A 24453-nucleotide genomic window follows, 5' to 3' on the forward strand; every position below is an offset into this window, starting at 1 on the left:
AACAAAGGCTGGGGATTCTCATTTATTTATGGATTGGACCAGGTGAACTCAACTGAATTCTAGCCATGAGATTCTGGGAATGAAAGATGACTTTGAAAATCCCTTAAAACTTTGGGATTGTGTAACCTTTTAAGTCCATAATTAACCTCTTAAGGTTAGTTAGATTAAGAAATTTTCCCTAAAAAGAAACTATGTACCACCCTGGCTCTGTCATTTTTCTGGGAATTTTTCTAGGGAAGAATCAATGACTATCACTATACTTCTTTAACATATTCTTCCCATCACTGTCAGCCCCTACCATCACTGAGCCACTGTGCACATGCAGGGAAGTAAAACTATATGTTCCTGATAAGTATAAATATACAATTATACCTCAAAGCTCACATATAAAATAATATCATTACATTTAGAGTATAAAATACATAGTTGTGTAAACAGTATCTGCTCATTAATTGCTCTTTATAGCCTAGAATCCTATGACTCTCACATCTCTATTTCCATTCCTGACCTCTTTCTTGCACTCTACTCCCACACACCCAACACTGCTGCATATTTCCACTTTTATGTCCCAATTTCAAGTAAAACTAAATATGTCTAAACCAAGTTCTTTAGTTTGGAACACTGGAATCATCTTCAGTTCTTTCTTTTCCCTCATATCCAATCCGTCACCAAGTCATGGTAATTTATCTTTTAAAATAACTCATCCAATACTGTATTCCTTGCTGTTCCTCATACAACTAGTCATTCTTGGACTTCCTGAATTTGTCTATGCTTCAGATACTTACTATTTGTGGGAACCTGGGAAAGTCATTTAACCTTTCTCTATGTCTCAGTTTCCTATCAGCAAAATGGGGTTTATAATAATACTTATAAGATTATTTTGAAGATCAAATGAATTAACATGGGTAATGCATCTTGCAGGCCTGAAAATACTATATACTATTCCTATCATCATCATCACCACTCCCATGACTACAATCAACTTAGTGGAGTTGTAATAGCTTTCCTCCATGCCTGGAATTCACTTCCATGAAGTGAGGCACAGAGAGGTTAAATGAAGTATACACTTCCTAATTTCTTTTCTGATTCTCCTAGATACTATAGCTACTTTTGCTAAAAATCACATTTTTATTTATACATTTCGTAATTATATTTGTACCTAGAGGCATCTAGGTGGCTCAATCGTAGAGTATTGGGCCTGGAGTCAGGGGATCCTAAACTCAAATCTAGTTGTGTGACTGTGGACAAGTCACTTGCTCCTTTTTTTCCTAAATCCACTGAAAAAGGAAATGGTGGACAAGTTTGGGTCATGAAGAGTCAGCTATGACTAAATGACTATATAACAACATTGCTGTTGAACCTTTATTTCCCATGATGTTGTTTGTTACTCCCTGAGGTCAAGGACTGCTTCGTTTTTTGTTTTTATATCCACACAAAGTAAATAGCACAGTCTAACACACAATAGGTTTTAATAAAAGCCTTTTGGTTGCTTTAGACCCTGTTAGATAATTTTTTATTATGTTTATAGATGATTCCTCCAATTTCACTGTCAGCTTTTTGAAGGCAGGGAAGTAATCCCCAGTCCTAGAATTCTTTTTATCTACTACAGAACTGAGTGCATCTCAAAAGCTTGAAAAATACATGTTGATTGGATTTGACAGGGAAAATGCGTTCTGGTCCTTTGCGGTTGAGAAGAAAAAACTTATATAAAGGAACTGAAATGTCACCCAGCACCTGTACTACTGGTTTTGTTGTACAGTCGTTTTTCCAAATTAAATACTAAATGCAGAGATCTAGAAGATCGATGAGGAGTCTTTAATTAGAATCAGAGCTCTGGAGATTTGAAAGAGCCTCAGGTGACTCTAGTATGGCCCATACACTAAAGGAATCCCCGATGTAACATAGCACTGTAACAAAAGTGGTCATTTGGGAATGCTTCCGAGAAATGGTGACTTTTGAACGAGATCTTCAAGATGATTGGTAGGGACTGGCAGAGAAGGTGGGAAAGACATACTACTCTAGGGAAGAGTAAGGGGATTTCTGTGTGAAGGAGAGGAGGGGTTAGTGGTGGAGTGAACTTGTGTTCAGGGCCAGGGACTGGGTGGGAAGGGTAGAATGGGAGGAGATTCTTGTGTGCTTGGGATGGGGTGGGCGGTGGCTCGTGGCAAAGACCCGGAGGCCCTTCCCAAAGGGGTGGGGAAAGTATTAGGGGAAGGGGCTGGACGTTCCCACTTTCCAGCGCGGACGAAATCGTCTACCAGTGTCTAGACAGCTGGCCTCGAGTGCTGCTCTGGGGCAGGGGCCGCCAGTCCCCGGCCGGCTCGCCCCGCCCCGCCCCTCCTCTCCTCCTGAGGGCCCGCCCCCCTTTGCCCGGCCCCCACTCCCCTTACGGTGCAGGGCTCCTGCTCTGGATCCCGACAGGCTTGGCTGCTGGAGCTGGAGCAGAAGCAGGAGCAGGAGCGGGAGCTGGAGCAGAAGCAGGAATAGGAGCAGGAGCCGGAGCAGGAGCCGGAGCAGGAGCAGGAGTAGGAGCCGGAGCAGGAGCAGGAGTTGAACCGAGGAGGAGCCCGAGGCAGTCAGGGGCGGGAACCCGGGCGGTGAGTGAGATTGGTATGGGGCTGCCACTGGAGGTGAACTGTATGTGCGTTTTGGGCTCGAGGGGAACGCGTGGCCGGGACTGGAGCTGCGGGATTCGTCGGGGACAGTTAGGGGTCACCCAATAAGGGTTTCACTCCCCCTCCAGGTGAGCTTCTCTTCATTTCCTCCCCACTTTGCTCTTGGAGCGCCTGGGACCTGGAGAAACCTAAGGGGAAGGATGAGATTGACCAGGGTTCCTGGAACCGCGCACTCAACTCCACTTTTGGATGGGGCTCCCATATGGGCTTGAGGGTCCCGCGTCGGCTTCCTGGGCGGGTCATGACTAGACAGAACTGGGCACTGAGAAAGGTGTCCCCATTTCGGCTCATTCCCCATATGGAAGTGACTGCTATTGAGCGATCCCTCCTCCCGTCCTGAGGAGGGTGGGGAAGGGTCTCCAGGTCCCTGGAAATGCACGCATTCGGTAGGAACTTCATTTCCTAGTTTCCAGACCTGACTCGGAAGATGGTGTCTTCAGCCCCAGCCTCCTCTTACCACCACCCCTGTATACTCCTCATCCGTGATTGTTATAGATCAGGAGGTGCATTGAGAGAAGGAACTTTCAGTCCTGGTGTCGTCTATCTTTCTTTCTTTTCTGGCCTCTCCGATCCCGGTCCTTGAGGAAGTGTTCTGCTCAAGTCAGGTTTTGAAATGAAAAGCTTTTAAGTTCTACTCTCCAGTAGTGTTTGTTTGCTGGGAAGACTTTTACTGCATTTTCGTTCTAGTCCTGATTTCCTGGGAATCTTTCCAGATTACATCGAATGTTGTAACTATAACGTTATAGTTGGATGTTAAAATTTTTTAAAAATTAATCATATGAAAACTTTTACAACCAAATGAGCATTGTCCTTCAAAGTAGTCCCCTTAGGAGATATATGACTTATTCCTGCCATTGTTCAGACCATTTTTGGAGCTCATCTTTTGAAACTGCTTTCTGAGACAATTTCTGGGCCACACAAGTAATAAGTCACATTACTTTATTAGCCACACCTCATAAACTGTGGTTTTGGTTAATGTCATGACTTTCCCATAAAAATTGCCTCCTTTCTGGAAGGGCTTCTTTGTTAGTGGGATCAGATTGAAAACTTTGATGGCACTCTTCCTTTTTAGGTACCTTCCCCCCCACCTTTGTGTAGTAAATATTTTTGTACTTTCTATACACCTGGTGAGTGAAGTGGAATTAAAGCACTTCATCCTCCATTGAAACAAAGTTATTTTACACACACACACACACACACACACACACACACACACACACACACCCTTCTTTTGTTTCTCTGGAAACCAGGGTGACATGAATTTGACATTCAACTTAAAAGATTTCAAATTAAAGGCAAGATATAATACCATTTTATGGATTCTTCAGATCTTTGAGACACCCAGCAGAAATGTTTTGCATGGATTCTAAGGTCTTAGCTTATCCTCCAAAGTGAGTTCTAATGAGATCCTTAAAGTTTTGTACAATAATCTTGTGTCAACAGGGTCTGTGTGAATGTGCTTAACTTATTCTAAGTAGGGTTAATAACCTCTTTTGTATTGAATACAATATATTTTTTCTTTCCTTTTTCTTTCTTTTTTTTTTAATAAAGGATATTACCTTTTTTGGATATTAGCTAGAAGCCAGGGATAGAATTTGATGGGATCCAATCTTTGTAATTGACTTAGAAAGATGAAGAGGGCATATAGAAAAATTAGATTTTTAAAGCCAGTTGATCAGAAGTAGTATATTTACAAATATGATTTTTTTTAGTGTCCTTGTTTTTAGTATGAACCTATTAGGATCTAGGTTAATTTTCTGTTTTCTTTTCCAGTATTTACTTTTAGATGACAGCCAGGGGCTGAAATCTGTCCAGAATAGGGAGATACAAAACGGGGAAGAAGATATATTACAAGTAAATACATAGGACTATATTTTTGTATTTTTTAAAGTTAACAATTAGATGACACTCTCTTTATTCAAGAGTATGCCCTCCAGAAATGAATGCTTATACTTGTTTCTATTTAGTTTACACAATCTATATCCATGGCAGGATGAAATATACTCTTCATTTCTTTCCCCCTTGTTTTTACTGACTTTCTTCTCTTCTCCCCCCCCTTTCCTCCCCCCTCTGCCCCCAACCCTCCTCACTTCCCAATGCCATAATTTGCCCTAATGCTAGAAATGGATCTTTGTGGGAGTTCTCTTAATTGTTTTGGCTACGTGGAAAGTGTGTGTGTGTGTGTGTATGTGTGTGTGTGTAAGACAGTGTGATATTTGACCAAAATACTTAATTAGCCTTTAGGGAATAAGACAATGGAGAATATTTTCTTGCAGGTTTTTTATTTGTTTGTGTGTTTTTTGGTTTGAAAACAAAATCAAATAATGTTACCTTCTTAGTTGAAAATCTGAAATATGCTTCTTCATTTGAAGGTTAAGAAAGAGGCTCAGTTAAAAATACTTTATACATAGGAATTATAGGATTTTAGAGATAGAGCAGCTCTTAGAGATGATTTAGTTTATAAAATAAGGATGATAATATTACATTACCTGCTTTAGAAGGCTGTAGAGGAAAAGGCTTTGCAATTCTTAAAAGTACTATAAAATGCAAGTCATTATTTAGTTCATTTCTTAATCTTATTTATATCTAGCTTTTATGTAGTACTTATGTAGTAAGTTTTTTGCAAAGCTCTTCACTAATATTAACTTATTTGATCTTCATAATATTCACAATATTATCTCCATTTTGCAAATGAGGAAACTGAGGCAGACAGAAATTAAGTGCCTGGAATCATAAATTTTGTAAGTATCTGAGACAGATTTGAAATCAAATCTTCCTAATCCAGTGTTCCAGTCATTGATGAATAACATCCCTCCTCCCCCCTTTTCTGTCCCTTCTTTCCCATCATCATGGATCTCTTTGGAGTTTGGGGGAAATTATTGACTTCTCATAATAAAATAAAGTAAAATATGAAGAATTATGAAGAAAATGAACTAATGAGGTTTTTTTTTAAATCACAGATTAAAGACAAACTGGTCTTGTTCATCACCTTCATTTTATAGATGAGGAACCAGAGGCACAATGAGGGAGAGTGATTTTCTTGAGTTTGCAGAGGAGGGAAATGATTTGCTTATTATCACAGAAGTGGTAGGAGAGCTAAAATTTGAAACTTTTTGGATTCCATGGACAGCATTCTCTTTCCTATGATCTTACCTCTTCTAGTCTGAGCATTGCATCCTAAGATTGACAATTATATTGTGAACTTTGCAAAACATTTTGGCAAAAGGGCATTTGAAAATAATAATGTAAGCTTGACCTCTACTAAAGTTCTCCTTTGCTGCTCATTGGAATGGAAGTGACATGGAAATGACCCTTCTTTCTTGAAGACTATGCTAGCAGAAGAATTCATATGGCAAGTCATTCCAACCTGGAAAGACTTCAAGTACAAGCAAGTGATGGACAGCATGCCCTTTGTCCTAGATCTAGTCTTGCTTGCTAAGTTCAGATTCATCAGGGTAGAGAAAGATGATGTTTTTGGCCACAGCAGCTTTCAAAGACCTTTTGTTCAGTCTATAGTGACCACTTAGTGGATCACATACATACATACACACATGTATATCGAAGTATAGGTCCCTCAAAGAATGAAATTAAGTTTTGAATGTATGAAAACCTGACAGAATTGCAAAAACATTGGTTTTATGGGTCTTGATGTGATTGAAATGAAGATGTAAATGAGCAGAAAATTTAGTTATATTAAAAATAAGATTAATTTAGGTGAGAAAGATTTAGAAGAGAAGGGACCTCAGACACCAACTTAGTCCAGCTTACCTCATTTTCTTGATGAAGAAACAGAGGGGAAGTGACTTGTCTAGGATTGTATAGGTAGTATGTAGCAGAGTTTGAATTCATACTGGAAATTTTGTGCCTTTTTTATTTTCACCAATAGATGAGTCAGACAGTTGACAAGTAACAAAACTTTTCTATGTGGTTGACATTGTTCTAAGACTGAGGATACAAAGAGTTGGTTGGTTCCTGCCTGAGGATGCTGTCTATCCCATTGGATGATGTAAACTTTTTTTTTTTTGGAAAGAAGCTCTTACTACTTCTGGAAGGAATAGAGCCATCTTCCTATGGAAAAATGGAGTTGAGTTTTTTTTAGTTTTATTTTTGAGTTGTATTTTTCCTCCCCTTTTTCCTTGTCTGCTCCTAATGCTAATGATCCATAGAATGGAGCAAAAGTTGACAGCAACTTAAATTGTAATAAGAGCTGCTGCTTCTTATATAGATTTTAGAAGTATTTTATATGCATCATTTCATGTGATTCTCACGCTAGGGCCCTCGGGAATTAGTAAGAGAAAGACTGTCTTCCCCATTTTACAGGTAATGTAAGAAAAGGAAAGAAAAAGAGTCACTAACAAATTAAATTTGCAGAGAATTTATTTGAATCATTCTATAAATCTCTCTTGGCATCTAGCAATGATGCTATGCAGACATCAGTCTATTTAATAAAAACCTTGGAAATGCAATGGTAGAAAATGAGAAGCTTGTTGACAGTAAGTAGCATTAGGGCCCTACCTGTTATTGGAATAGATGATAAATCTACAGAGTTTGATTTTTAAATAATACTGAAGAAATGTTGTTCATTCCCTTAATAACCTTGGTCTCCATTTTTCCCACCTCTCCTTTCTGAAGTTTGAAATTCCTTTTGAGACAAAGCTTCTTTTTCAACCTTGAGACAGAAATATAGAATAAATATCCTAAGAGAGAGTAACTCTTTGTCCTTAGTTTACCATGACTTATAAATTGACTGATACCATGGCTACTTCCCCCACTTCTGTTCCAAAGCAGATTTTGATAGTGTAAATGGGAGAGACAATGGCTGCTAAAAAGAGAGGAAAGAAAGGAGCAATTAGGTCTTTGAGGGCATATTGTGGCTCAATTCACCAAAAAAAAAAAAAAAATCTTCTCTGTTAGTCAATTATTATTTCATATAAGGGAGATGAGATGGAGATAAGGTGCCCTATTGAAACACTCTAATATACATATTGTTAAATGCTGAAGGGTTATATATTAGATTGCATTCTTGAGAAAAACGTTTTTCGTGTATAGTTGGTATTTTTTTTTTTTTTTTTTTGGTGTGTGTGTGTGTGTGGTGTTATTGTTGGTAGTGGTGGTGGTGGTCATGTGTTATCCTTCTCTTTTTGGAAAGAAAGAGAATACATAGATTCTTGGCTTATTTGTATCATGGCCTTCTTTGGCAATCTGATAAAACCTATGGGCCTCTTAGCATAGTATTTTTAAGGAATTAAAATAAAAAAAAATAAATTATATTCAAATAGTTATAAAAACATTCTGGAAAACAAGTTCATGGATCTTGGGTCAAGAATTCTTCCAAAAGATGAACCAGTAAGACAGCTGTGTATAATGCTGCTCAGAGACTGGAATTCAATAAAATGTCATTTTACAGAGACACAGAGAAAAATACATATGTGTTTCTTCCAGTCATATAAAGTTATGGTTTTCTTTAGCTGGGAGTAACTAGGTAGCCCTGTAGAGGCCTGGAGTCAGAAGAAACCAAGTTATAATTTATACTTAGACTCTGGCTGCATGACCCTGGACAAGTCACTTAACCCTACTTAGCTCAGTTTCAACCATACTTACCTCAGTTTCATCTTCTATAAATAAAATGAGCTAAAGAATGAAATGGCAAATCATTTCAGTGTCTTTGCCAAGAAAATCCCAAATGGGATGATGAAGAGTCAGATATGATTGAGACAACTTAACAACATATCTATATTACATGAAAGAAGTTTTTCAACTTGTGTTGATTATGCTTGACACAGGCAACACTAGGTTCTTATATTGTGTACTTGTGACCAATATCTTTGCCATATAACAATTACCTCAATGCCAGTAACTGAAGTCAGGAGAACCTGGGTTCAAATATGGCCCCAGATATCTATTAGCTGTGTGACAGTAAGCAAGTCACTTAACTTCTCTTGCCATAATCCGCTGCCAAAATGTTCCATTGACTGTTTTGGTATGTCATCGTCCATGACATCATGAAGAGCTGGACATGGTTGAATAACTGAGTAACTATTACTTCAAACTTTTAAGAATGGCAACTAGTAAAGTTAGAAGCCAAGTTAGAAGTCAGCTCTGTGACATGAGATAAATTTGGAACTTCAAACTGGGTTGTAGACAAGCATTCTACTTCAATGGAACATAATTTAACATTTGACCCTAAGAAACAATGATTTAGGAGATTTTCGGGACTTAGGGTCAGAGTAGTCATGGAGTTACCAATGTTTGGGATTAGAGCTTGGTATATTTGCTATGAACTTGTACCATGTCTGCCAACCCAGTTGGCAGCCCTTTCTGTTTACAGGGAGGAGTTTATTCTTTGTGGGCCAATAAGAGATTTCTGTTTGCCCCATGGAGAATGAATAATGTTTTTAGTTTTCAACTACAACTCCAAAATGGGGTTTCTTAATCTAGGGTTTATGAACTTTTTAAAAAACATTTTGATAACTATTTAAAGATAATTGTTTTCTTGTGCCCTTCCATGTATTTTATTAATAAAATTTATTTTAAAATTTTATAAGTTTTGTCAATGTCATCTGTTTTTATATTTACATACATTTACAGATTAATTCCACTTCATGGGAGGGCTATTGTAACAAAGCTAATAATAAGGTGACCTTTATCTAAAACTATAGTGTTTCAAATATCTAGGACTACCCCTGACTTCTCTATGCTAAACAAACAAACAAATAAACAAAAAATAGAAAACTATTTTCTCTCTCATCCCCCATATTGGAGAAAAATAAAAGAAAAATACATTTCTTAGCAAATATCCATAGTTAAGCAAAATAGAGTCCCTCAGTAGTTGAACACAAATATTTTTAGATGTAGATATATGTGCATTACACATAGTATTTTTCTCTGTCTCTCTCACTCATTCTGCACTCTCAATCATGCCCCTTTCCATCACAAATAACTTCATTGTGTTGATAGTAGTTCTTAGATATTTAAAGTTGTTTCTCTTTACAATGTAATTGTTATTGTGTAAACTGTTATTGTTCTTTTCATTTCATTCTTCATCAGTTTATAAAAATCTGTCCATTCTTCTTTTTGAAGTCATCTATAGTTATTCTTTCTACATTGTGGGAGTTAAGGCTGCAACACTCTAATCTGGAAAATCTGCGTAAAATTTTTTGACCCTCCCTTCATATCAAAGAAGAAGCCTGAGTTATTATGGTATTTTTCTTTAACTTGTCAATAATATCTTATTTTTCCAATTACATATAAAGATAGTTTTCAATGTTCTTTTTTTTTTTTTTTTTTTTTTTTTAGGATTTTGAATTCTTCTTCCCTCCCAAACTTCCTCCTCAAGACCACAAGCATTCTGATGTAGGTTATACATGTAAAATCATTTTAAACATATTTCCACATTTCTATAACACTAGTCACATTGTAAAAGAAAAATCAGAACAAAAAGGAAAAACCATGAGAAAGAAAAAGCAAACCAAAAAAAAATTGAAAATAGTATGCTTTGATCCACATTTAGTCTTCATAATTCTATCTGTGGATGCAGATGGCATTTCCATTCCAAATCTGTTGGAATTTTCTTGAATCAATGTATTGCTGAGAAGACTAAGTCTATAATAGTTGGTCAACACATAGTCTTGCTGTTACTATGTATAGTATTCTCCTGGTTCTGCTCATTTCACTTGACATCAATTCATCTAAGTCTTTCAAGGTTTTTCTGAAATCAGCATGCATATCACTTCCTATAGAGCAATAGTATTCCATTACATTCATATACCATTATTTATTCAGCCATTCCCCAGTTAATGGGTATCCACTCAATTTCCAATTCCTTGCTAACATGAAAAAAGCTGCTTCAAATATTTTGTGTAGATTTCATATTTTTTTCACTCTTTAAAATCTTATCAGGGGGGAAAACACTGAATTGGTCTAGAAAGATGGCCAGGAACACTTTTTTTTTTCTATTAGGAGATTGAGAAAAGATGACTAGGACTTCTTTGTGACCCTGTCTTTCTCTTGTTATCCTTATTCATATATTTTATTTCTTGTGGATCCAATACTAACTTGTCATTATTAACCAATGGGGAGAGGAGAAGCATTTTTGCATTTCAAAATTATAAGGAAATGTTAATAGATATCATGAACTATGAAGAGAGGCAATAGATAATAATCTCTTACAGTCAGGAAGGGTCCTGGATTCAAGTGTGGCTTCTGACACATACTGGCTTATGTTACTCTTGACAAGGGAGTGATTTATCTTTTCAGTGCTCCAGGCATCTTGACAAGGAAGTGATTTATCCTTTCAGTGCCCCAGGCATCAGTTATAGATTTTCTATTCTGCATCAATGGAAAGAATTTTCATTTATTGTGAAATCAAAACTCTCACTTCGCACATGATTAATTTTATATATTTTCTTTTGACTTCCTAGACCCTGCACTCTGTTGCTTTTTTACATCTCTGACTTCTACTTCCTTGTTTTCTTTTCTTGTCCCTTTTCACATTCTTATTCCCTTTATTTCCCAAGATTGTTGTTGGCACTCTTTTCTCTCCTCTACATTCCCTATCTTGACAGACTTACTCCTCAATTACCTCTATGCAGATGATTTAAAATATTTAACTATAACGTTTCAGACCTTTGCTTCATATTTCATATAGGATATCTCCACCTAGATATCCATCACTTCAAATTCAGTGTATCCAAATTGAATTATTTTTCCCCAAGAATCTATGCTTCTTCTGACTTTTTGATTTGTCAGTGATGCTTACATTCAATGTGTTCAGAACTCATTGAATATAAGTTCCTTTGTGATAGGGTCTTTATCATTAAAAAAATGAAGTGTCTTCCATAAAATTGATGCTTAATAAATGTTGAGTTGTTTTTGATTTTTGATTTTCCTTATCTGTTCTCCTGTCCTCTCCCTCTGTGGGAAGATGGAAAGGACTTTGGAAGCCATTTAATTCAGCTCCCTCATTTTACTGATGCAGAAACTTGAGGATCAGAGACTTTTACCTGAGTGGCTGAAGGTCACAAGGACAGCAAACAAGTAGCAGAACCTGGATTGTCTCATTCCTTTCTTTATTGAGTAAATATGTATTAGATGCTGTCTAAGTGTTAGGTATTGGATGATATGCAAATTTATTGTAACCCTTCCTTCAAATAATTTATGATGATTTGTTTTTTAACCTCTATGGTTTCTCTAACATACCTTCTCTCTCCTCCCCAGACACCCCAAATCATTTATGAGACTGTTGTTAACCTTTGGTTTTTCTAACATTATTTTCTTCTCCTTTCCTCCACTTCCCATCTTAACCCAATCACCAATTGCTATCAGATAGACCACCATATTTGTCCCTGGATTTCTTTTTTTTTTTTAATAACTTTTTATTGATAGAACTCATGCCAGGATAATTTTTTACAGCATTATCCCTTGCATTCACTTCTGTTCCGATTTTTCCCCTCCGTCCCTCCACCTCCTCCCCCAGGTGGCAAGCAATTCTTTACATGTTGAATAGGTTACAGTATATCTTGGATACAATATATGTGTGCAGAACCGAACAGTTTTCTTGTTGCACAGGGAGAATTGAATTCAGAAGGTATAAATAACCTGGGAGGAAAAACAAAAATGCAAGCAGTTTATATTCATCTCCCAGTGTTCTTTCTTTGGGTGTAGCTGCTACTGCCCATCTTTGATCAATTGAAACTGAATTAGCTCTCTTTATCGAAGGGATCCACTTCCATCAGAATACATCCTCAAACAGTATCATTGTTGAGGTATATAATGATCTCCTGGTTCTGCTCATTTCACTTAGCATCAGTTCATGTAAGTCTCGCCAGTCCTCTCTGTATTCATCCTGCTGGTCATTTCTTACAGAACAATAATATTCCATAACATTCATATACCACAATTTACTCAACCATTCTCCAATTGATGGGCATCCATTCATTTTCCAACTTCTAGCCACTACAAACATGTTCCTGGATTTCTAACCTCCACTTTTTTCTTCCAGGATTTGTCCTTCATGATGCTGTTAGATGAAAAGGCTTCTTATACTTTTTTTTTTTTAAATTTTATTTTATTTAATAATAACTTCGCATTGACAGAATCCATGCCAGGATAATTTCTACATGACATTATCCCTTGCAATCACTTATGTTTCGTTTTTTCCCCTCCCTCCCTCCTCCCCCCCCCCAGGATGGCAAGCAGTCCTATATATGCTAAACATGTTGCAGTATATCCTAGATACAATACATATTTGCAGAACCAAACAGTTCTCTTGTTGCACAGGGAGAATTGGATTCAGAAGGTAAAAATAACTCAGGAAGAAAATCAAAAATCAAATAGTTCACATTCATTTCCCAGTATTCCTTCTTTGGGTGTAGCTGTTTCTGTCCATCATTTATCCAATGAAACTCAGTTAAGTCTCTTTGTCAGAGAAATCCACTTCCATCAGAATATATCCTCATACAATATTGTTGTCGAAGTGTATAATGATCTCCTGGTTCTGCTCATCTCACTTAGCATCAGTCCATGTAGGTCTCTCCAAGCCTCTCTGTATTCATCCTGCTGGTCATTCCTTACAGAGCAATAATATTCCATAACATTCATATACCACAATTTACCCAGCCATTCTCCAATTGATGGGCATCCATTCATTTTCCAGTTTCTAGAAAGGCTTCTTATACTTTGCAAAATAAAACTCAGATTCCTTTTCTTGGCATTGGAGGTTCGCCTTCACTAACTGGCTCAGACTTACCTTATCTCATATCGTCCCCCTCCGCATCTACTTGGATCCAGCTAAACTAGACTGTTCTTTATTCCCTTCCTACACTTTATTCATCTGTTTTTTGGTCCTGTCATGGTGCTACATAATAGGTTTGAGTTTGTTAAAGTTGAAAGGTGTGTTTTCCTCTAAGTTGGGAGATTCAATCAAATCTCACATTCTCAAGGAGCAATTATTTGCCTTTGCAAATAATGATAGATCACATTAATGTAGGGTTTTGTGGTTTACCAACACCTTTCTCATAGTAGTTCTGTGGTGAAGCTACTGCGGGTTTTATTATCCCTGTTTTATAGATGAGGAAACTGAGGCTCATAGAGGTTACATATTAAGTAGGTCAGAGGCCCAGGATTATTTCATTTGTTGTCTGTGTCCAAGTCATGACTCAAACTCAGAGCTTTGAATTCTAAGATTAGTGTTTCTTTGTGCCTCTTCATTCTTCTCTCTTGTATCTTGGCCAGACTTGATTAGGTGGAGGTGCTGCCATCCAGTGCTTGCTGAACTTAGGACTGGCAACACAAATTCAGTTCAGGGAACTAGAGTGAGAGTTAAGATATATAGAGAAGTAGTTTTGAAGGGGTACAACCAGGAGTTGTGGCTCACTATTTCTTTCTTCTTACCCAATCATTTGCAAGCTCTTAAAGGCTTTTGAATAGAAATGTGAAGTAATCAAATCACTGTGTGTGTGTATGTGTGTATATGTAAGACTCATCTGATAGTAGCATCAAAATGAGAGTTGAGGGAAAAGAAGTTGGTGGTTAGAACACTGATTTGGGGAAGCAGTGTGATCGAGTACATATAATATGAGATTTGGAGTCAGGAAGACAGTTCAAATCCCGCCTTAGAGTCATTTACTATCTTTGTGACTTTGGACAAGCCACTTTGTCTACCTGTGCCTCAGTCTCTTCATCTGAAAATGATGAGAATTAGACTTTAAATACTTATGAAATAAGCAATTATGCTATCCTTTAGTTTACTCTGAAAAGAATAAAGCACCTTCTTTTTTATGATATTTTCCAGAATCTTTTCCATAATGGAATAATTGGCATATACCTTGGACCTTTGAACTTCCTATACTGTTTTGTTCTATACCTCTCTGATGCATTTCTGTTTAATTGGATTCAATTCTAAAAAATTTGAAGTTAAGGGACCTGGGTTCAAATGTGATGACTTAACAAACTACTCGTCCTCCCTGGACTTCAGTTAGCTTATAAGTAATATACTTGAGGACAGGTACTTATTTGCATTTAAACTTTGCATGTTCTCCAATGCATAATATTTAGTAGGTATTTAATAAGTATTTATTGAAAGGATGCATAAATGAGACAATCTGAGCTTGTATCCAGATTCTGCTATTTGCATACTAGCTATGTGATCTCTAGTCCTCAAGCTTCCTTATCTGTAAAATGAGGGGCTGACTAAATGACCCCCCAAAATTAAAAGGAAGAATCAAATAAACAGATTTTAAGAAACTGTTATGCTCTTCCTGATATTTCTTTGCTTCCATATTTATAGTGTGAATTTCGAATCAGTTTCTTCAGAGGGAGATCCACTGGTGGCCAGTTATCCTAGGGGAAGGAGGAGTGGAGAAAAACCACTATTAAGGGATGAGAGAATGTATTACATGTCAACAAACAGTCAATTCTGGAGGAAAACCACATTAGTCATATTTCATTTATTTTCCTCTTCTGGTGGCCAGGGAAAGCTTTCAAGATCAGCAGTCTTCTGTTTTGAATCTGTGCATGATATATTTAATGCTTAGAGAGTATCTGTATGCATAAATTTACCAATGGCTTCATAATCAAAGGAATTGCTTTATTTCTTCTGGATGTTATAATGTACCTTTGTTATTAGTGGAATTACTAGAAGACATTTTCTTCAAGTTTGAGATTTACCTACAGAATTCAGGTGTACAGCACTTTTTTTCCCTGGGGTAGAATTCATATACGGGATGAATTTTAACATTAAATTACTTGCCTTGTATCAAATTTAGCTATTTAGTATTACAAATTTCCCTATTCATACCTCAGCCTTTCTAGGGGCAGAGAGTACTTGGTTTAGCTGGACATTAATTGTATAGGAATAAGTTAGAAGACAGGAAGAATCTGTTTCAAAACTAAATGACCCAGATCCCTACCTACTTAGAGTGAATTCTTGTCGTTTTAGATAAAGTACAAATTCCTCAGGCTAGCATTGATAAGAAGGCTCCCCCCAGTCTAGCTGCTTACCACCTCTTCAGCATTATTCAGATTATTTCTCACTCTGCTTTTGTTCATCTTGGCTAGCTTCCTTTCTATTTTCTCTATTTTTTTCATTATTTATTTGTTTTTTTTTTTTAAATTTATTTTCCCTAGTTACATGTAAGACAATTTTTTTTTTTACATTTGTTTTTAAAACTTTGAGTTCCAGATTCTCTCCCTCCCTCTTTTCCTTCCTTCTCCTCCCCCACTTTGAGAAGGCACTTGTGATTTTTTTTTTTTCCTTTTGACCCTAAGCAAGGGAAGTCACTAATTTTTCTGGGCTTGCTAAATTAAAGATGCTTTCCAGTCCTGGTATTCTATGATCTTGTGATTTATTCACTGAACTACTAGTACTTCATAGCCTTTGCTAGCCTTTGGGCCATGTATGTGCTCTCTCTTCTCTTATAATTTGCCTAATTATTCTTTCTTCAAAGCAAAGTTTAATTGCCACTTCTTCCATAGTTTTTCCTTTTTTTCTGATGTTTCCTTTGTTCATGTGTTTGTATGATATGGGATATGACAACCTATGGATTTTTCTTATTCTTTTTCATCTTTATATTTTCCTACTTAACTACAAACAGCTAAGTCATCCAGTGGATACTGGGCAAGTCACTTAAACTTAACTCAGGTTTCTCATCTGTAAAATGGGAAATAATAATAATAACACATGTCTCTCAGAGTTGTTGTGAGTTAATATTTGTAAAGCATCTAAGTCTAAAAGCACTATATAAATGCTGTCATTATTACTATTATTTATTGTTTTATTCTCTCCCATCCCCCACCCTCAGCATGTATGTTCCTTAAGGGCCCTTATTGTTTTGTTATTGTATTCCCAGGATATGGAACAGTTCCTTGCACAGAGGAAGAACTTAATAAAATTTTAATATTGAATACATCATAATACTTATTTACTTCAAAAGTTTATTATAAAGGTAGGTGAGTTTATAGGATCATAGATTTAGAGATGAAAAGATTCTCAGTGATTACTTAATTCAACCACTTGTCAATTTTTACAAATGAGGAAACTGAGTCAAAGGAGTTAAATGACTCAAGGTCACATAGATAATATTAGAACTGAGATTTGAATCCAGGCCTTCTGACTACGAGTCTTTGCTTACTATACCTTTCCATAACTACCTCTTCTAGGATGGGCTTAATATGTGTAAAGTGTTTTGAAATTGTAAAGTACTCTATAAAGTCAATTACTATTATGACTATACTGAGTTATTATACCAAACTCTGCTGTGATACCCTCAGGAGTTTTTGAGGGTGTAGGTGTGGGTGTGTGTGGGGAAAATTGGGGGTAGCTTTTGGTTGCCATTAAATTACTCTAAATGGCTGTTTTAGTGATTAGATAAGGTATTTTTGTAATTAGCAAGGTCATTTACATACAAATAAGTAAGGTGTAAAAATCATTAAAACTTGTTAACCTCTTTTTGAACTTGAACTTATCCCATTTCATTGTTATTTATTTCACTAGACCTAGGAAAAAATAGCTGCTTAGTAAAAAGCATTTTTTTACAGGTAATGAAAACTTGTTTCCTCTCCAGACTAAAGATCACAAATTCCAAAATCACTACCTCTTATTGAGTGAGATTTCACTGTGGTTTAGTTTTGTGGATTTGGCATTTTCTGCCTTGTAGAGAGTGCCCTAACTCATAAATAATGCTAAAATGTTAATTCACCAAAACACAATTGGATGGGGCTTTTTTTGTCTGCATTTCATTTACCTTTTAGAAAAAGTAAATTCAAATCAGCAATTTAATAAAAAAAAAAATTCACTTTCTGAAGTGGTTACACATTCTTTGACTTAAAAAATAATTTTTCTTTATTCATTATTTCATTTTTTTCTGGTTATACAAGTATATTCACTTTTTAAAAATAGCATGTGTTAATTTACACTCAATTTCTAAAGTTCTCTTTCTGGATACAGATAGTATTTTCTATCCAGACTTTATTGGGATTGTCTTGGATCCCTGAATCACTGAGGATAACCAAGTCTTTCACAGGTGATCATGGCACAATCTTGCTGTTAGTGTGTACAATGTATTCCTCGTTCTTCTTGTTTTGCTCAGCATTAGTTTCTGTAAATCTTTCTAGGCCTTTCTAAAATCAGCTTGTTCATCATTTTTAATAGAACAATAATATTCCATTGCTTTTGTATACCACAACTTATTCAGCCATTTCCCAGTTGATGGGCGTTTACTCATTTTTTCAGTTCTTTGCTACCACAAGAAAGAACTGTTACAAACATTTTTACACATGTGGATTCTTTTCCCTCCTTTATGATTTCCTTGAGATACTGATTCATTAGTAGCACTGCTGGATCAAAGAGTATGCACAGGTTTATAGCCTTTTGGACATAGTTTCAAATTGTTCTTCAGAATGTTTAGATCATTTCACAACTCCACCAAGAGTGCGTCAATGTCCCAGTTTTCCCACATTCTCTCCAATATTTATCGTCTTTTTCTGTCATCTTAGCCACTTTGAGAGGTGTTATTTTAATTTGCATTTCTCTAATCAATAGTGATTTAGAACATTTTTATATGACTATAGATGGCTTTAATTTCATCATCTGAAAATTATTCATATTTTTTGACCATTTATCAATTGGGGAATAACTTGTATTCTTCTAAATTTGACACAGTTCTTTATATATTTTAGAAATGAGACCTTTATTAGAAACACTGGCTGCTAAATTTTTTTCCCAGTTTTATACTTCTAGCCTAGGGCATCTTAACATTCCTTCTGTGAATGTTTAAAATTAGTATTTTAATGTCAGTATAATCAATTCCCTTTGTAATCATTTATATTTTATTTTACACATTTAAAAATATTATCCTAAGGAGTTGATAGGTTTCATCAGATTTTCAAAAGGTTCCATGATTTAAACAAAGCTTAAGAATCTCTGCTTTAACCAGATTTCATAATTCATGGTTGGGGATCTCTTAACCATCTTTATTACTCTTTGTTGGTTATGGCTGCAATATCAAGTATTCCTTCTAAAATTAAGTGCCCAGAACTGTCCACAGTTCTGATTTTTTTGGTTAGGCCTCTTTTGATCTCCCCGAATTAGCCCTTATTTGTAAGCAGTATGATTTATTTTTCTTCATGGATTTTTTGATTTTTTTTGATGAGTGTTCTTTCTCCACCTTCTCATTCAGTGTTTCTAATGATCCTTGAAATGAACATTGAAATTAACTTTGAATGCCAGGGTTATTGGGGCTGGTTTGGGAATACATCTTATTAGGTATTTGTTCACTGCTGAAGAATTCTCAGCAGGAATACCAACAACGGCCTTAAGTTGTACTTTTTATTTTCTGATGACAGAATGGCTAGGTTAAAAAACAAGTCATTAGAAAATACCTATCATACCCTGTTTATTACTTGGTTTAAAATCTTTCCTCAGTTAAGCCATTAAAAATCCTTGTTATAGAGGTTTCAGGGAACACTTTGGCATTGAATGGAGACATGGCCTTCTAAATGAAGATCAGTGTAATGAATGATCCTTAATCTGTGCCTTTAATTATACACTTTGCTTTATATTTTCATTTGGAGGCTTCTGCCAACAATTGTAGCATTTCATTGACTTCAGACTGTTTTGTTCTCCGGGGGAATTGTGTTGGAGAGGGGAAAAGGGAGGTAACAAGACCTTGATGCTAATAGGAAGTAATTTGCAATGAATTTCAGGTGGTGCTTATCTGAATTCAGAGTTAGAGGTAAAGTGAAATTTCTCCATATTATGGTTAGTTCATTTTCTTGCCAAATCAAGATAATAGTAGATGGTCAAAGTAGGGGAAGCTGTCTCAACATCTAAAATCAATACAGTTTATGAGGTGCAGGTAGCATAATTTTTGTAATAGGAAAATTTTTTTATTAATTGCCTAGAATAATCCTTGGGGAAGTATAAAAATGTATAAACATGGAAGATTGAGTGTATAGAATTTGTTTAGCTTCTTAATTATTTCATAGAAAATTGAGTCGCTATAGAATTCTGTAAATTAAGCACAGTTTTTTTGTGTTCCACAAAATTCTGTTTCAACAAACAATACTTAAATGCCTGCTATGGCTAAGGTACTCTGTTAGATGCTGGTGATATAAAGACAAAAAGTAAACAGTTCTCTTGATAGGAGCCACAGTCTATGGCAGGTATAGTAGGGAATGGAAAGAGCAGGTGATTGAGAGACTGAGGGCTAAGGGTGAGAGTTTGGGTTCAGAGTCATATAAGATTCTTTTCCAAGTCAAAGCTTTATTTTGCCAAGGTGGGTGGCCCAAATAGCTAAATGGTAATTAGAGTCAAGGGGGAAGAAAGCTTATATACCATAATTTTGGTTAGGAATACTAAGGCTGCTAAAAAAGAATCTTTCAGACAATAGCTCAGCCACAGGATCTGTTAGATCAGACAGAGTTAGTCAAAATAGCAACTTAGTTACCTAGGTTCAAGGAAAAATTTGTGGGGTAAGTGTTCCTTTTGTCCACCCAGTAAGTCTAAACTTGTTGATGATTTTAGAAAATATTTATGTTAGTAATTTTCATAAGCTAATTGAGGGCCCAGGGTTAGGGTTCAACATGTCCTCTATAATATTAAACTTTTCTGGTAGTAGAAACTGAAGGAAGATGTCTTGAAACTTGGGGGGAGCAGAAAAGCAGCATTTTGGACAAGTGCTCTGGACTCTTGCTTCCTAGATCATATCCAAAACAAGATGAACACATATAAGTAGATTAATATCAAAGGGATGGCAAGCTTACCTTTCAGTTCCTTATTCTTTTAGGAAGGCAATAGCATTTAGAGAACAAAAATAATCAGTTAAGCCTTATTTTGGTTGTTTTAATCATTAAAATGTTAATATTGAATCCAATTCAAGATTTAACTGATGAGAAAAGAAGCAAAAATTGTGTCCGACCTAATAGAATCTAGGATAGGTTCTAATTATTTTCCTATTTGAGTCCTTGGTTGCATATTCTTCTTGCATGATAAAATTCCTTAAGAAGGAAGATAGAGGATTGGGAAAGAAAGTCTGGGCTCTTGACCTTCCAGTCTAGTCATCTGAAGAAGAAAATCAGCCTTTTGAGAGCCTTCTGGGATATAGGCCAATTTAGGATTGAATCACATGTACTTTGCCCTGTAGTTTATACACTTTTTGGTGATCTAGGGCAAGGTTTCCTGATGCCCTCCTCCAGCTCCCAATCCTGCCTCATCATCCTCACTTAGCAGTTTTGGGGATATCTCGCTAATATATTTTCCTGATGATTATTTTATACTCTGTATATTTTAGACTCATAAATAGAGTGCTGAAGACAAATTATAGTAGTTAGTATTGTAGCAATTATAGTAGTTAGTTAGTAGCAAATTATATTACTTTTTATCTCCAACACCTGTTATATAGTCCCATGTTTTCTTATATGTTACTGATCCTATTTAAAAAAAAAATCATATATTCTTCCATCTTGATCTGGCATGGAGATGACTTGACTAAGACATTAAAAAGTTGTATTTTAAATCTCACTTTGATTTAAAAAAAAGCACTTTCTTAAAATTACTGATGTTCCATGTGAAAAATGACTTTTGCTGGATTGTTCTACTTCTCACTGAGTGGGTATAATTGATAGCCAGCAAATACCAAGATTTTCCTAGAAGGTTCTTCTGGACCCCGACTGGACAGTAGGCAGATTGTCTTCCCTATAGCATAAAGACAAATCTCTGTTGTGGGAAGGGAGTCACAGGTACAGCCAGCATACAGGGATCACTATGATGCCCAGAGAACAAAAGAAAGTAATAAATGTAGTTAGAAGGGTCATACTGATAGTGCTTCTAAGTGGACATTTTAGAAGCCATAGACCAAGGGATGTACTTGACTTTGAGAGCACTGAATTATAACTCTGTTATCACTGTGTTTACTTTTACAAAGAAACCAGATGAACCTTGTTCCATAATGTGGCTGCCAACTTAAAAATAAAAACCTCCAGATTACAAATACCAGCCAGCCTTTATTTTCCTGCCATGATAACTTTTCATATAATGACCAGTTTCTGGTCCCATTAAAGAGGAAATATGGGGTGGTATAGTGGCAAAAACATTGAATTTACAAGTCAGATCTTGGGCACAGATTTCCACTCTGTTACTTTCTGGTATGATTTCTGGACTCCTTGTCTTCATCTGGGAAGTTGGGGAATTGGACAAGATCACAAATGTCAGATGTAGTCCACCAGCCATGTATGACCTACAACACTCCTGAGTGTGGACTGAACAAGATTAAAATACAGTTCTTTCATTTTTAAGATGTTGAATATGCTAAATAAATATGAAAAATGTGTGGGCTTTTTTTGGCCCTTAGAGATCCTAGTACGGTTTAGTGCCTTTCTTTTTGATTTGAGTTTGACACCACTGAATTAGATTGAGCCTTAAAGCTTTTAAGAATTGGTGGTGGAGTCTTCATCCTCAGAGGTCTTCTGCATACCCATTCATTCCATGTGCTTTTTTATTTTATTTTATTTTTTTGCTTGAGGCAATCAGAGTTAAGTGACTTGCCCAGAGCACACAGCTAGTAAATATCAAGTCTTTGAGTCTGAATTTGAATTCAGGTCCTCCTGACTCCCAGACTGGTGTGCTATCCATTATGGCATCTAGCCGCCCCAATCCAATGTGCCTTAATGGGAATTCCATTTTTGTATGGATTGGATTAGATGACCATTGAGATGCCTTATGACTCTCAAATTATGTGTTTCAGGTCCCATAGTCTCAACTGGTGAAAGAAAACAAATGACCAAAGTGTTAGCATTCTTTTAAGTCTCCATTCCCAGCTATCTTTATTAAATTGTCTATGAGCTTCATCCAGACCTACTTCCCACCTCCTGCTCTACAAATGATTCTTATATTCATGTCTGAATCTTTCTTTTGCCTTATATATACTCATTGTGACAATCCATTATCGTGGAAGGGCTTCAGATTTAATGCTGGCACAAGAATTTTTAAAAAATATTTTTTATTAAAATTTTTTTATAATGGCTTTTTATTTTTCCAAAGATAGTTTTCAACATTCACTTTTGCAAAACCTCATTCCATTTTTCTCCCTCCCCTCTTTCCCTTTCCCCTAGACAGTAAGCAAACCAATAAAAGTTAAACATGTGGCACAAGATTTTTTTTAAAAAAGTCTATTGTTCAAGGACTAATCTAATTAAGTAAGGTTGGAGAAATTTGTTGTTAGAAGGTTGCCTAACTCAGGGTTTATATCCATGTACATGTGTGTGGTGTAATGAGAAAAGCACTGCTTTTAGAGTTGTGGCATGAGTTCTAATTCTGTTCTGCCATTCTGACTCTTTAACCCAGACCAGAAATCATATCCTGAAGCACTTGGCCTGAAATCAAATCAGTTATGGCACTGCCACTAGAAAAGGTGAACTGAATTCCCTTGTTGTTCCAGTCACCATTCCTGCAATTTTCCTAACAAAATTACTGTCACCCTCACCTCCCCACTTTGGCCTGCACAGTTATATTTTTTAATCTCCTCCTTTAGTGGGCCAGCTCTTTTGCAACTTGGGGCAATGTATTTCCTTTTGTGTCCCTAACTCTTAGGTAGGGCTTAGTTTGAACAACTTACATGCTTTTGCATTTGTTCCTCTAATTCTTTTCTCTAGTCCTCAGTTTCCTCATCAGTAAAATAAGTGAATCTGAAATTATGCTTTTTTTGGTGTTTACATGTATTCCTTTCCCACCCCCAGTATATTGTAAACTTTTATAAAGTGCTGAAATCTTTCTTTTTCACCTTTGTATTCTTAGCACCCAGCACTTAACAAATGTTTATTTCATTGAACTGGGGAGCTTCTCTGGGTGACAGTTTACCAAACTGATGGAGCCCAGGGGAAGGGTTGTTTAGCACTCCTGCTCTAGGAGGCCTTGATGATGGAAGGAGTGGCAGAGAGAAAATTTCCAGGCCTGTGGTGGGAGAGGTGATAAGAAAGGAAATCCATCAAGGGTTTGGAGTGAGACCATTTCAAGAAAAATAGCTTTTGCACTGAAATGAAAGAATGGGTAGTTATTGATTAGGAGGAATCTAAAGAATATAGATAAGTTTTAGTAGATGGATAAGGCCCAGATTATCTTGCTAATAGAATGAGCTCTGGCTAATTTAAGAATCTGAAACTAAAGCAAATGAAAAGTGAGATATGGGGGAAGGTAGAGAAAGACAGATATAATTAAGTGATTTTTTTTTTAAGCTAACCTTGGTAAAAAGAAATCACAACCTTTTGGGAGTCGTAGCAATGGCTCATGTTTAATGTTTGCAAAATAATTTTTGTACCGTAGCCCTCTGAGGTATGATGTACAAGCATTACATTTCCATTTCATAGAAAAGGAAAATGAACATAGGCTTATCACAGGATCATGGATTGAGGACTGGAGGAGACCTTAAAGATCCCTTACTATACACTCTTTTTCCTTTGTTTATTCTTAATATTTTAATGTTTTATTGTTGCTTTTTGACTTCTACACTACTGTCACTTATGTTGTTCTCCCTTACCCTTAATCCCTTCTTGTAACAGAGAAAGTATTAGCCATAATCTGCAACCTCACTGAAGAGAGGAATAATAGATGTACCATAGAAGGGGACGTTAGGTTTTACTAAGATTTCCTCATTTTATAGCAAAGGAAATTGAAGGGTAAGAAAAATGAAATAACTTACCCACAGCCATAAAGTTAGGTAATAAGGGGTTGAATCATAGTTTGAACACAGGTCCTTACTCCCTATCTAATGCCTTTCCATTATACTAC

The 24453-nt window shown here is 36.2% G+C and overlaps 1 protein-coding gene across 1 annotated transcript in view; it reads left to right on the top strand.

Moving 5' to 3' along the window:
• The first annotated feature begins 2486 nt into the window (after nt 1–2486).
• The window catches only part of CGNL1 (cingulin like 1), a 207026-nt gene continuing 185059 nt past the window's right edge, over nt 2487–24453 (top strand). Inside the window, exon 1 of the mRNA XM_051980721.1 lies at nt 2487–2597. The gene's annotated coding sequence lies outside the window, so the exon portion shown is untranslated. The remainder of the gene's footprint in view (nt 2598–24453) is intronic.

The sequence above is a fragment of the Antechinus flavipes genome, chromosome 2 (assembly GCF_016432865.1).
Source record: "Antechinus flavipes isolate AdamAnt ecotype Samford, QLD, Australia chromosome 2, AdamAnt_v2, whole genome shotgun sequence".
Lineage (NCBI taxonomy): Eukaryota > Metazoa > Chordata > Mammalia > Dasyuromorphia > Dasyuridae > Antechinus > Antechinus flavipes.